General features: G+C 37.7%; 1 protein-coding gene across 4 annotated transcripts in view; it reads right to left on the bottom strand.

Moving 5' to 3' along the window:
* SYT16 (synaptotagmin 16) overlaps positions 1–13,396 on the bottom strand; it is a 280,971-nt gene that overhangs the window by 87,363 nt on the left and 180,212 nt on the right. The gene's annotated exons all lie outside the window — the stretch shown is intronic.

Raw genomic sequence — 13,396 nt, forward strand, 5'->3', positions numbered from 1 at the left:
GTGAGTTTTCCTGGCAAGTCTCTTGTCTTAGGCACTTTCCGTGAGAACGCACATGCTAGTGTGAGTTTTCCTGCGGAGTCTGCAGTCCTTTTACTCTCTCCACAGCTTCAAAATCAATTCAAGTCTATGGATTTAGTTTGTAACCAAAATCTTCATAAGAACACTTCCTGGACTCACCATTTGCAGACTAGCCAAGGCAAAGTAAAAGTTGCTTTTAAGACAAAAATATAATTTCCTCATTTAAAAAAAATCTATAAGAGTAAATAACTCGGCCGGGCGCGGTGGCTCAAGCCTGTAATCCCAGCACTTTGGGAGGCCGAGGCGGGTGGATCACGAGGTCAAGAGATCGAGACCATCCTGGTCAACATGGTGAAACCCCGTCTCTATTAAAAATACAAAAAATTAGCTGGGCATGGTGGTGCGTGCCTGTAATCCCAGCTACTCAGGAAGCTGAGGCAGGAGAATTGCCTGAACCCAGGAGGCGGAGGTTGCGGTGAGCCGAGATCGCGCCATTGCACTCCAGCCTGGGTAACATGCGTGAAACTCCGTCTCAAAAAAAAAAAAAAAAAAGAGTAAATAACTCGTATGAAGGCATGTAAGTAGCTCCCACCTTTTGTGCAATTTCTCTATTTATTTAAATGCACAATATAGACTCCTGTGGTAAGGAGATGCTAAAGTAGTCCCCCCTGAGCCCCACATTCTAGTGCCCATGCCTTTGGTGCCCCTCCCCCTTCAGGGTTGATGGCACTTGTGCTTCTAACCAGTAGAATATAGCAGAGGTGATAAGATATCACACCATGATTACATTACATGAGATTCCTTTTGCTATCAGACTCCAGCTTGATGAAGCAAGCAGACATGCTGGGGAAGCCCATGTGGCAAGGTGGCCTCTGGGACCACAGGCAGCCTCCAGGGTTTGAGGGTGGCCTCCAACCAACAGCCAGCAAGAAGCTGGGGCCCTCAGTCCTATAACTACAAAGAAATCAATTCTGCCAACAACCTGAGAGAGCTCAGAAGTGGACTTTTCCCCAGTCAAACTTTCAGATGAGGATGCAGCCCAGCCGATACTTTGATTGTAGCCATGTGAGACCCTAAGTGAAGGATTCAGTTAACTCATGCCTGGATTCCTAATCCATAGAAACTGTGAAATAATAAAATGTGTGTTGCTTTAGGCCACTAATCTGTAGTAATACATTATGCAGGAATAGATAACTAATACAGATCCTATATGGTGATGCCAGTCTAAAAAGGTGTATTAGAGAGATTTTTTTTTTAATATGCAGGAGAAAAGCCATAATCTAAATCAGCAATGACAGATGATGAAAAAATAATCTATTGTGTTCCCTGACTTGTGGCAGACATGGGTACATAAGCACTGAGAAACAGGTGTTTGGGGTCCTATGGTGATATATATGTGGTAAAACAAAAAAAAATCTAGTCTTTTCCTTGAAATAGGCTTGTAACCAGCATTCATTGTCAAAGCAGTGGAGAGGTCTATGAATGGCATTGACTTCTTGCTGTGGTTTTTTTGATACCAGTATCTATTCTTTCCATTTTTGGAATCACCATTGTCTTCTAGTAAATCACCTTTCCTCCACTCTCAGGTCATTTCTGGTTAAGTTCTCTATCCCAAACACCAGAAGTAGCAGGTGACTTAGGCCTGGCCAATGAGAACATCACATTTCCCTGGCTTCAGTGATTGCTAAAGTCTGTCACATAATTCAAGTCAAGCCACATGAACCAAGCCAATTAGTGCTAATTCCAGAATTTTCTTCTCATTGCCAGAAAGTGGGTTTTTTTTCCCTCCACTGGATTATAACCTAGTAGGATATAAACCTGGAGGTTCTGGCAACCATCTGACTATGCATGGAGCTTGAGAAGTGAGCCAACACAGATGAAGTAGAGATTAGAAACTAGGGATGAAGGGGAGAAACCAGGTCCCAAAGATAACATTTGCACTTCTGGATAGAACTCCTCATGAAACAGATTTACTCCCAGATTCATACATTACTTGAGCTCATGCCTTACTTTATCTTTGCTTGTAAGAAACCAAGAGATTCCTAATTTGAGTTTAGTTTTGTTCAGTTGTATAAATAGCATCATTTCAGGGACATAAGCAATATTGCCTCTACATCACTTTATGGCTAAGAATAAATCCAACTTTGCAGAGGCAAATATTAAGGGTAAGAAATCATGGTTCATGGACAAACTGATTTAGCAGACTCCAGTAGAAGTAACTGCTGGTCATTATGCATTTAAATGCTGAAGAACAGTTTTCTAGCTTTCTGTACATGGGTTTTACAGTGGCTACTTTTTGTGAGATCAAAACAGAGTAAAAATTAAGTAGCCCCATAAGAATGTAAAGTTCTTATTTTGGTTTGGAAATAAGCTCTGATATTACAGCTTAAGAAGATAATGCCTGATGTTTCAACTTTATCCTCACCCCCACCCCTGAAAAAAAAATCTGATAAATAAAAGTTCTCAAAGTCTTTCCATGAACAAAAATGTCTCCTATGATGATTCTATACCTGATATCCTTCAGTAAAAATTTATTAAACATTAGGAATTTTCTAGGATAGCAGAAATTCCAGAGTAACAACTGGATGGTATTACCAATGACCAGATGCTAATAAGCACAAGCTTATTAATCAATTAAACACTAAAACACTCCTCACTCCACCCCAGGAGTCCACTTATTTTTCTTTATACTCAGAATGCTCTTTTCTCAAAGATTTGCACAGCTCTCATCTTCACTTCATTCAGGTCTCTGTTTACATGCTGCCTTCTCAGAGAGGTCACCCTATAAAATATAGGACCACCCTATTAAGGTAGCATTCATCCAATTAATTTGTATCCCCTTTTCCTGCTTTATTTTTCTACATGGCACTTTTCATCACCTGACACGTTATATTTGTTTGTTTGGCTGGTGAATATCAGATATGGGTAAGACATAGATGTCTGCTTCACCAGTTACCTATAATTTCCATAAAGTCTCAGTTTACCTGCAGAATCTAGGTTTTCTGCAATTAAAATAGACTATTTTTAAGATCTATACAAATGCTTAGACAATACTTTCCTTACACTATTGGTCAAATTTTAGGGAAGAAGAAATTATTTCAACAGAGGCAACTTAACATACGGAATTGGTTTTACAGGTATTGGAAATCAAATGAATAGGAAGAAGAACAGGGAAATAGGCCAGAGATTAGCTGCATGAAGCAGCTACCACCCCGAGGGCTGAGGAATCAAAAGTGAAGCAAATTATTAGAAATCGGAAGTGCCACTGAATTGGGCTCAGACATCTGAGGAGGAGAAACTGTCTGACCAGTGTTGTTCCCTCTGAGTGGGTTGCAATGGGCTGGTTCTGGATCACTGAAAGAAGTTACAAACTAGAACCCAAACTGCTGAGAGCAGAGTGAAGGGCTGAGCTGGAGTACCCCAATAGGGACAGTGAGTAAAACAGGAATAAAGAAGTCCCGTCTCACCTTTTCCCATCTTTCAGTGTCTTTTTACTGTTTGGGCATAGAAGAACCTAGGAGAATCCTGCCAACAAAACAGAATGGTGGTTTGCAGAATTCTAAATGCAACATCCAAAGCCAAATCTAGAAGAATGGATTTGAGCTGAGAGATACTAGTTTGAGAACCAGCACAGATTCCAATGCATTTCTCCAATTTTATCTTCTAGACAAGCCAAATTGAAAACGAACTGTACAGTGATTGACTTCTGACTATATTATTACTAGTTTCATCTTGTACACTTGGTTAACTTTAATCTGGATTAACACAGATGAAATTCAGGCAGTCCATGAACCCATCAAATGTCATTATCAATTTTTTTTGTTATGTCATGATGTCAATTTCTGCCTAAGTAAGTTTGTAACTTTCATTAAGGTTTCAAAGGAGCCTGTAATCCTCCTAAAATCTGGAATCACTTCCCCTGTTCTCATTTATTCATTATTTAAACTTGTCATTAAACACACAGACAACTTATAATACTTAGATTCTTTTAATGCCTTAAGTTCTCTATTGACTATGACTCTCGTGGTGACAGGGAAAAGAAGCCAATTTGAACCATCTAAGTATAAAGCAGGGGAAGGGAAGGAAATTTATTCAAGAGACCTCAACCAGGGAAGAAACTACCTAGTTTAAGAAAGAGGTGTGGAAGACTGTCTGTCTCTTCATATATACCACCTAAATAAACTCCAGTATATGTGCTCAAAGAGATATTTATATTGCAGAATCATTTTTAATAGTGAAAGTTTAGAAATAAATGTTCATTAGCTGAAGGATGGAAAAATGGTATATTAATTAATACAACTGACTACCATGTAGCAGTAAAAATAAAACAACTCTACATGTATCTGCATAATTCAAAAATGTAACATTGAGAGGGAAGGAAAAAGGTTGCAAAATAATATGTTTAGCGTTATATCAGTTCTATAAAGTTTTAAAACATGCAAAATTATGTTACATGTAGTTTATGGATACATATGCTTGCAGCAAAAGAACAGAACACAATGGGAATCATAATTTCCAAATTTAGATTTGTTTTACCCCAGTGAGTAGAGAAAAGAAGGAAAACAAAAAGGGCTTCTCGGGAGATTTCAATTCCCTCTGTCCTGGATGACTTCTTTAAAATAAATCTGAATTAAAGATGACAAAATGCTAAGATTTAGCAAAGTGGTGATTTATGACTCTGTTTTATGACTCTATAGTTTAAAACATTTCATAAACTTAAAAACTAGGAAATGTAAAGGGCACTAAGAGCTCCATTAGCAATGACCCAGACCACCCCTTAGCATAATTAACATGAGGTCAAAGAGATGAAGAACTTATAACATTTCAGAAACTCCTCCCACTATAAGGCTCCTTTCAGAAACAAGACTCACTCTCCTCAGGGGTGGATATGGGAAGAGGATACCAGGGGAAAAAGAAAACGGATTTACCAAAGAAAAAGGAATGGAAGAGGGAAGAAGATGATAGTATCTCCATGATATTTTTATAAAGAAATACATAAACAACATATAAACACACAGGTAAGAATCTTCCTCAGGAAGAATAAATAAGATAAATGAGGAAAGATCTTATTAAGTTTGTAGTTCCTGCCTAGCTCTGATTTCTTCCCCTTTAGCCTGGGTAATTGAAAAAAAAAAGATATCCCTGCTCTTACTTTTTATAGGGCAAGGAAAACTTCTGAGCTTTAAAAAAAAATATTATTGAATGATTCCACTAATAAAGAAAATTTTTTATTCCTTGAGAATTGTTAAAATGGAATTTAAGCTTATCTGGAGGATAACTTGCTTCTAATTCCTCTAATCCATTCCTAATTATGGTACGAATGGTGAAAAAAAAAAAAGACTTAATTTTCTTATTTTGAATCTGTCCTTCAAATATTCCCCCATTCTTTCATAACAACATCCAGAAGTCAAAGTAAAAATTGAATCCACAGTCTGATCATTTATATCCTACATATTCTAACTTCTGTCCACATAGGACAGAAGTTATATGCCTGAAATTTCCTCCAAAAATGGCACAAAACTGCAAAATAAGTAACAATGGAAATAATCATCTTCTCGCTTTAAACATCAAGGCTTTGAAAACTGTACGTCGGCTGCTAACATGTTCATTAATAACTACCTTTGCTAAAACATGCAAATCAAAATATCAAGGAAATTAACTTTATAAAGCTTGTAGAAAACAGATTCTGAAGCAGTCACGGAATATTAAAACTTTTTCCGTGCACAATTCTGAATAACCAAGAAACATGATGGCAAATACTATCAAATGAAGGATTAACAAATGAAGATAAATGTAACTAGGCATGGGCTTACTTTCAAGAAAGCACTTATGCAATGGAAAAGCAAAGTTCCAGTATTGCAAAGGAACGAAAGGTGGAATGCAATGTTTCACATGCAATAGCACATCCTGTAGAAAAGATAAGGCCTGTGACTTGTGAATCAGCTGCATTATATTATCTGATACCATTTAGTCTTAATTGCCACAAGCAATCCCAAGAATGTTGACAGAGGATAATACCTCCCAGCTAATTGCTTGTTTAAAAAAAAGAAAAAGAAAATACCTTCAATCAACAAAGGGTTGAAATCAATCAACAACTAAGAACACTGTAGGATTTTCCCTTCCATGTGACATTAGCCCGACAGAGTAATGTGGTTGAAAAGTCAAATATCACCATGATTTCAAAGTCTATTGTTCTATATTTTAAGTCATTCCGAGGTTGTTTCTAAAGTTCTATATGCCAATGTGCTTGGAACACATTAATTCCATTAGCAGGCTATTTCAGGAAATGGTGAGCATATTTCTTGGAAACAAATATATGTGGTTAAAAAACAGCTTCAGAAAAGCATGAGGTGAAAAACTGAAAACAAAGATGATTTTTAAATGCAATTAGAACCCCTTCCCATCACATATCAAAGGTGCCATAGCTGCTTCTCTACTGAGAAGGTGGTGTTTTGGATTTGAGTCTTTAAACCAAAAAGCCTATCTTGGAATGACACTCTAAGTAGTCTCTCTGCCTCTTAATCATCAGCAACTGCTAAATGAAGTGTATCTATTTTCTCTGTTACATTACTATTGGCAATCAGGTCCTCAGTAAGTGCCCAGAAATGTTTCCATGGTTACAAAAAGCATTCAGCATCCCTCTTGTTTTGGGCCAATTTAGCTTAAAATCTATTGTGGAGAAAAATATGGCACATTAAGAAACATAAAATCAAGATACAACATTATGAAAAGAATTCAAGGTTAAATGGGAAAAGTTAGCTTGACAAGGCTTTTTAAGGCGTGCACATAAATCGCTGATTAAAATGCTGCTTTTCCCTAGCGTATCTCCTAATACCTCTTTTCAGCAGACTGCAGAGCAGCTATGTACTATGGCTTACATCACCCCATGGTATAAGGAACAAATAAGTGCAGGAGTCGTCTTTGAGACTGTTAACCCATCAGCAAAATCCAAAAACAAACCAAAAAAAAAAAAAAACAGGTGTTTTAATCTCCATACAGCTGAGAGTCCAGTCACATATACTAGTTTTATAGGGCCCTCAGGATATTTAAATATTTTGAGGAAAGAGAAATAAGAGCTTTTGTTCAATGGCCAAAAGGCATTTGAAGTAAATTAGTGGGCTATATCACATCATTGAGAGAGAGGGAAATGGAAGTTCTCTAGAGGCAATTTAGGCAAGCTCCTCCATCTATAAAGTTGTGAGTGAATTGGGCCGAGGCTGTCTCATTCTAAGCCCATGCTGCATTCCCAATTCCCACTGCCACCACAGAGCCAGGGCACTAAAAACATTTTTGCATCCTCTGGAAGAGAATAAACAAGTGATACAGGCTTCTGCACAGTCTGCAGGAAACGCCTGTGGCTTATATTTGTATATACTTGTCTGTTTCCCACAGTGCTTTGTACATGGTAGGTGTTCAATACATATTTGATTGGTTAAAAGGGGCCATAGTATAACACCTCTCTTTATAGAGAAATGTTCCTCCTCATATCTGCTTATACACTCACACCACTCTTTATCATTTTCTACTGCTGTTATTTTCCCTGTGAAATGGAAAGAAGTGGGTGGAATTCAAAGTCATAATACTGTTTTAGGACTAATGTGAAGACTTCCAGGAAGATAAAGTGAGCATATTCTTCCCTCTTCTTTCCTCTAAGTACCACCCTAAACCCTAGACCTTGTCTATAAAACAGAGATCAGAAGACTGCAAAGTACAGATAAGCAGCAGAATGGACAGGAACCTTAGAACTTAAGGAACAACACAATTGTGAGCTCCCTGGGTTTTTTTTTTACCTCATATGTCCCAGACTGAAGCTGAAGAAGCCGGCAACACAAAAATGCCAATGTACACTGACCAAAACAAAAGTCTCAATAAAGGCTTGCTCTCTCTGCCCAAGGACTAGGAAAGGGGCAGCCTAGTAAGACAGAAAATGTTTAGGTAAGAACTGCTTTACTCCAGCCAAACAGCACAGAAAAAAATTGTGTCCTCATCTTCACCCATGACAACAAGACCACATAGGGAACCTAGACTTCCATCCTCACCAATCTGTAATGAGGTACCCCAATATTCTCAAGGCATGCCAGGCAAGACCAAGCTAGGAATGGGAACTTTCATCCCTGATGCCAAAGGTGAGTATCTCCCACCAGAACAGTGTCACTGGACCATCTGGGAAATCTCGTCTTCCACCCCACCTGGAAGTCATGCCACCCCCTCCCCAATCATGATGTCAGAGGAGGTCTAGTAGAGACCCAAGACTTTCACCAGCACCCAGTGGTAACAAGGCCACCCGCACCTCGGGGTCAGTGAAAACCATATGAGGAGATGGAACTCCCAACCTAACTCAGCATTCATGAAGAGCACCACTTCAAGGGTCAAAGAGGCCAAGAGGGGAACCTGGTCTTCCACCTCTACTGTAATGAGGTAGTACCACATTGCATGCCAGAGCCATGTCAAAGACTCTCTTTATGAGATGTCTTTTTCGCAGAGCAATGGCAAAATAATAATTTCTCTTTATATGTTTGTATTCTTTTACACAGGTTCCTTCTTACAAGCTACTATAATAGTTCCCCAACACATATTCTCTCCCCCTAATTTAGCTTCCAAACTGATGCTAAAGTTATCCTTCTATATCAGAGTTCTTTGGGTACCACCCTTGATTAAGATCTTCCTAAGATTTCCAACCATTTACAGGATGATATAGTTTGGCTCCGTGTCCCCACTCAAATCTCATCTTGAATTGTAATTCCCATGTGTGGAGGGAGGGACCTGGTGGGAGGTGACTGGATCATGGGAGCAGTTTCCCCTATGCTGGTCTTGTGATAGAGAGGGAGAACTCACAAGATTTAATGGCTTAAAAGTGGCACTTCCCGGGCCGGGCGCGGTGGCTCACGCCTGTAATCCCAGCACTTTGGGAGGCCGAGGCGGGTGGATCACGAGGTCAAGAGATCGAGACCATCCTGGTCAACACGGTGAAACCCTGTCTCTACTAAAAATACAAAAAATCAGCTGGGCATGGTGATGCATGCCTGTAATCCCAGCTACTCAGGAGGCTGAGGCAGGAGAATTGCTTGAACCCAGGAGGCGGAGGTTGCGGTGAGCCGAGATTGTGCCATTGCACTCCAGCCTGGGTAACAAGAGTGAAACTCCGTCCCAAAAAAAAAAAACCCAAAAACAAACAAACAAAAAAAAAGTGGCACTTCCCTTTTGCATTTTCTCTTTCCCTCTCTCTCTCTCCCTCTCCATCTCCCCTTTTGCCAAGTAAGACATTACTTACTTCCCCTTCACCTTCTGCCATAATTGTAAGTTTCCTCAGGCCTCCCTAGCCATGCAGAACTGTGAGTCAGTTAAAGATTTTTCTTTAGAAATGACCCAGTTTCAGGGATGTCTTTATAGCAGTGTGAAAATGGACTAATGCACAGGATGAAGGCTAAATTCTTAAAACAAAAAACAAAGACTTTCCCAATCATAGCCTTGGCTCAGCCTGATGTTTCGTCCCTGAAAATGTCAGGTTTGTTTACATGTCAGCATTCATGACATTTCCTTCAGTTGGAAGGCTTTTCTCCTTCCATTCACCTAGTAAATTCTGACTCATCCTCACAAGAACCTTATCTGATCACCTCTGACAAAATCATCTCAAAAGTTATTATATACATAAGTATAACTTCTCACAAACTTTTTTATAGGATTGGTTACATATATCTTACACATTACGGAACTATTTAATGGAAGACCAATATGTTATTTACCCAATTATCCCTCAGCCTACACATGCTACCCAGTTTAATAAGACTGTCCAATTCAATTTCACAGTGTAAAGTATATAAACTCTATTTTCCAGCTTCCACTTAAGATATAGACAGTTGGAAACAATGCTCCCACTCTTTAAACAACAATAAAATTTAGATAATTTGTAAAATGACATATTTTCTTAAACTTATTAGGCAGCTGAAGTCATAAAGCACCCAACTAATCCAAAAGTTAAAAAGAGGCAACTTATTTCAAGGAGAGAAAGAACACAAGCACTTGCTTGCAAGAGGCAGATACTAGATTCAAACAAGCTGGTAAGAATCAAACTAATATTTTCCAGTTATTGCTAAAGGCCAAGTGGACTAGCACAGAAGTACAGAACCCATGGGAGTCACAAACCAAAGGGAAATTCAAGCCCACTTAGATGGTCTTCACAGAGCTCACCAGGTACTCACAAGAAACACGAGGTGGAGAGTAGGAACAGAGAAAGCTGCTGTCATGATATAGTCATCAGGGAGAGGAACAATGGCTACTACAGGCAAAGTAAGAAGCCCTACCAATATTCTGCTCTTGAATTTCCACTATGAAACAAAAGCCTTAGGCCACTTGGGGAAGGGTAGCTAATATGGTTTGACTGAGTCCCCACCCAAATCTCATCTTGATTGCAGTTCCCATAATCCCCATGCATAGTGGGAGGGATCTGGTGGGAGGTAATTGAATCATGGGAGCAGTTTCCCCCATGCTATTCTCATAATAGTAAGTTCTTACCAGATCTGATGGCTTTAAAAGGGCCTTTCTCCCTTTACTCAGCTCTCATTCTTCTTGCTGCCACCATGTGAAGAAGGATGTGTTTGCTTGTCCTTCTGCCATTATTTTAAGTTTCTTAAGGCCTCTCCAGCCCTGTGGAACTATGAGTCAATTAAATATCTTTTCTTTTTAAATTACCCAGTCTTAGGCAATTCTTTATAGCAGCATGAAAATAGACTAACAAAATAGCAAATCCTGTTTCTTTCAGACCACAGATAAAGACACATTAAGGTGAGTGAACAGAACAGAATAAACACTTCTATCCCTGGGGACAGGGCAAGAAAAAGTCCTGAGGTCAGACCACTATAGATTCCCCTGTCTCTGGGGAGAGAGGCAGGATTACTGAGAATGTCCTAACCCCAAAACATAGGAACACAGCAACTGCCTAAGATGGAGGGCACTCTAGAACAGCAGAAAATACAACCTCCAACCAACTCAACCACATCACACTAGCAAACAATAAGTAATGCATAATAACAGGCTTTTCCTGGGAAAGGGACAAAAGCCTGAAAAGAGAGACACTCTCTGATGCATATACAAAAAGAAGAAACAATGTTAAAGATGGGGCCAATATTGACAAAATCATGTAACGTATAAGCCCCTACCCTAAACACAATGTAGTAATAGAGAACTGTGAAGCCTGTATTGCACTGAGATGAACAATAACAACGAAACAAAAACCCAACTCAAATGCTGACTAAACTGACTCAACCCCCTCACACTAAACACCTTGCATTAGAACAGACTTGCTCACTTCCAGGCAAAAAATATCACATACTTTTCCTACACATGATGTTCTATTTTCAATCATAAATTACAAGACAAACAAAAAAGAAGCAAACAAAAAAACACCCTGTCAGGAAACAAAACAATCAAGAAAGCCAAACTCAAGTATGACTCAGATATTGGAACTATCAGACAAGGAATTTTAAAATATGTGTAGTAAATATGTTAAAAGCCATAATGGAAAGGGGGAAGTGTGCATAAATTGAGGAATTTCAGCAGAGGGACTGAAACTATTTTAAAATGCCATCAAATCAAAATGCTAGAAATGACATACATGGTAACAGAAATAAAACATGCTTTTGTAGACTTGATGCTGTCAAAGAAAATATTAGTAAACTTGAAGATGATATGTTAGTAGGTACTACCCAAACTGAAATACAAAGAAGAAGAAAAAAAGCAATGAAACAAAGAAAGACATCTGAGTCGAACAACCTACTACTTGTATAACCAGAATAAATATTTAAAGAGATGATCACCAAAACTTTTCAAAAGTTATGAAAGTCACTAAACCCAAAGGCCTCATAAGCTTAGAAAACACAAGAAAAACAAATACCAAAACATACACATGCACGCATGTACACGCATAAACACTCCTATACACATTCTGCTGAAAACCAAAGATAAAGACAAAATCTTGAAAGTACCAAGTGAAAGAAACACACATACATGCAGAAAAATAAAGGAAAAAATTATAGCAGCTTTTCTCATATGAAAATTATGCAAGCCATAAGATGGTGAAATGGCAATCTTGAAGTGCTGAAAGAAAATGATTGTCAACCAAAAAGCTATACCTAGCTAAAATATTTTTCAAATAATTAAGAAAATTTATTCAGACAAACAAAAGCTGACATAATTCATTAGCAGCATATACACAATATAAGAAATGTTAAAATGAAGAATGCTTCAAATTGAATACATGAAGGTAATAAATAAAAATACCTAAAATATTTTCAAATATAAATGTCAAACATTTTTCAAAGAAAAGTTGACATAATTCATTAGTGGCATATATACACAAAGTTAAAGAGTGCTTCATGTGGCATAAATGAGGTAAATATAATGTTTTCTCTTTTTAAATTTTGTTTGGTTTTGAGGAGGGTTTTTAAAAATTATTTTTAGAGATGGGGTCTCACTCTCATGCCTAGGCTGGAGTGTACAGGCACAATCACAGTTCACCGCAGCCTTGAACTCCTGGGCTCAAGCAATCCTGTCACCTCAGCCTTTTTTTTTTTTTTTTTTTGTCTTATTTTAACCATTCTAAGAGATAACCAATAGTCTAGAGCAAAGCAGTATCAGTGTATTATATGTTTACTGCATGTATAAAAGTAAAATATATGACATCAATAAAACAAACGGTAAGCAGGAAGAATTGAGAGTATACTATTGCAACACTATCAAACTATATATAAAATGGTACAGTATTATTTCAAGATAGACTGAAGTTAATTAAAGATACATGCATTAGGGATCCTTGGATGACCATTAAGCTTTTTTTAGCATAAGCCTAGAGTGAATATATAATGAAATCACAAAAATACTCAATACAAAGAAAGCAGAAAAAATTAGGATAAAGGAAACAAAGAACAGATGGAACAAACAGAAATGAATCTAGAAAGAAGATATATTTTAATTCAGCAATATCACTAATTATATTAAATATAAACAGTTAAAATACACCAATTAAAAGTGGAACCTTGGCAGATTGAATTATAAAGTATGAACCAATTATATGCTATGTACTAAAAACTCACTATATAAAATAGGTTTAAAGTTAAAGAATGGAAAAGAATATATCGTGTCAACACTAATCAAAAGAAAATTGGAATAGCTGTATTAATATCAAAGTACAATTCAGGACAAGAAATATTATCAGAGATAAAAATGGTATATTATATAATGACAAAGAGGTCAATTCACCAAGAAGATATATATTTCTTATATGTGTATGTACTTAACAACAGAGCTTCAAACTATGTAAAGTAAAAACTTATAGAAATTTTAAAATAGCCAAATCCACAATCAGAATTAGAGACTTCAATAC

The sequence above is a fragment of the Sapajus apella genome, unplaced genomic scaffold (genome assembly GCF_009761245.1).
Source record: "Sapajus apella isolate SASKATOON/1434 unplaced genomic scaffold, GSC_monkey_1.0 scaffold59, whole genome shotgun sequence".
NCBI lineage: Eukaryota > Metazoa > Chordata > Mammalia > Primates > Cebidae > Sapajus > Sapajus apella.